This window comes from Carya illinoinensis, chromosome 2 (genome assembly GCF_018687715.1).
Source record: "Carya illinoinensis cultivar Pawnee chromosome 2, C.illinoinensisPawnee_v1, whole genome shotgun sequence".
NCBI classification, from domain to species: Eukaryota; Viridiplantae; Streptophyta; class Magnoliopsida; order Fagales; family Juglandaceae; genus Carya; species Carya illinoinensis.
In genome coordinates this window covers 26,962,797-26,964,566 of record NC_056753.1, presented here as the reverse complement: position 1 = coordinate 26,964,566, position 1,770 = coordinate 26,962,797, and the positions used below count along the sequence as shown (strand labels likewise).

Genomic DNA, 1,770 nt, shown 5'->3' with positions numbered 1-1,770 from the left:
TAATAATAACGTACAATAGTACTCTTTATTTAATTATGCCAACTTAATTAGTAATTGGCACTCTTTATTTCATACATTGATTAAGTTTACTAATTAATTATTAAGGAGCCAGGTTGCTAGAGTACATATCCAAGAAAAGAAACGCACGCAGACATGATCCTTTTAGCAACTGAGATTATCACCAGGAGCAACACCGAGTTGGTTGCAATATTGAGTGTAATATTGGATACGAGATTGGACAGCACCAGAGTTTCCTCCATTGCATTCAATTGCACCGTTAATGGCTCGAATGGTTGCACCAAACCCTTGGTTTAGGACTTGGTGAACATTGGTCATCCAAAACCATAAGGCCGTCTTAAATGAAATAACAGGGTCTGTGGCTACAGTTTCAGGAGAGTTTAATAAATCAATTCCAATGCTATTTCCTGCTGCTCCATAGTTGTAATTCCAAGTTAGTTGAAGTGGTCCACGACCATAGTATTTCTTATCAGGGTTGCATGGATACTGTGTATTGGTCTCATCACAATAGTCTTGCGAGGCACCGTTTATCTCTTCTATGTAACACAAAGCTGCCCAAATATAAACAATTTGCTTTAATTTAATTTCAGTCTGTGAATATATTTTCTAATTAAAATCTAATATATATACATATTATATACCCCTAGTAATAGACAAGAATGCTTCAAATTAAGCTCTATATATATATATATATATGATCTATTCCGATATTAATGATTATATATGTATGTGAGCTTAAAAGTAAATTAAAGATGCCCTTAATTCCCATTTAAATATTTTGTGAATTCATGCTAGAAAGTTAGTGTTTTCATTAAAATTTAAGAATAAAACATATCTAAATTATGTAAAGTTATATATATATATATATATATGAATTTATATATTCAATATCATGTCAATTAGTTAGTTGCTCCCAATGTTCATGACATCAATAAAATATCAATCGGATCTCACGTGGTTGTTTTGGTGCATAAGAAATCATGATATCCAACTCATTATAAAAAGTCACCCACACACACACACACACACACAAAGAGAGAGAGAGAAGATCTTACATCCTGTCTCATGTGCAACATTAGCAAAGAAAGCAGCAATCTCACGCTTGGACTCATCAGCAGAACCAGACCCGAATTGATTATACTAACTAAGTGCACTAAGGAAGGCAGCTCTTGTGTAGAAGCTCTTTCCTGGACAATCTCCAGTCGCCTGATTCAATATCCCATTAAAGAAATCGTCCGTCACAATATCAGCCACGGTTTGACCCTCCACATTGCCTGGGAAAAGTACTCCTGCTAAGGTTACAACTAGAACGAGGGTTAGTATATTCTTTTTCAAGCTGAGTGCAGCCATCTGGGAAAGGTTAGAAAGAAGAATATTGAACAAGTTGATTGTGTGTGGGATGAAATGGGAAGTATTTGTTTGATATTTATAGGCAGTAGTAGTGCAAGTACTAGTTGATCATTGGTAAACCCTGTAGCTTAGATAGTTTCAATTCAATTCATGATATCGTCATCATGACTCCCAGAAGGCATACGTGTATGATATGAGTTATATGTAGTCCTCGATGCTGGCCTAAAAAAGTAATGCATCCTTTTTAAGTTTTCCGCAAGATAGGATAGAAGTCGTGGCCTTCCCCAATCCCACCCATGCATTACTGATCTTATCTTCTCGATCTCTTTCCCCCTCAAAAGTCACAATTTCGATCGGTTTCTAAAATGCATTCCTTCGTTAAAATTTAAATCCTCCTAGTCT

The 1,770-nt window shown here is 35.5% G+C and overlaps 1 pseudogene; it reads right to left on the bottom strand.

The window, feature by feature from the left end:
* LOC122300599 lies at nt 1-1,434 on the bottom strand (annotated as a pseudogene).
* Nucleotides 1,435-1,770: the final 336 nt, after the last annotated feature.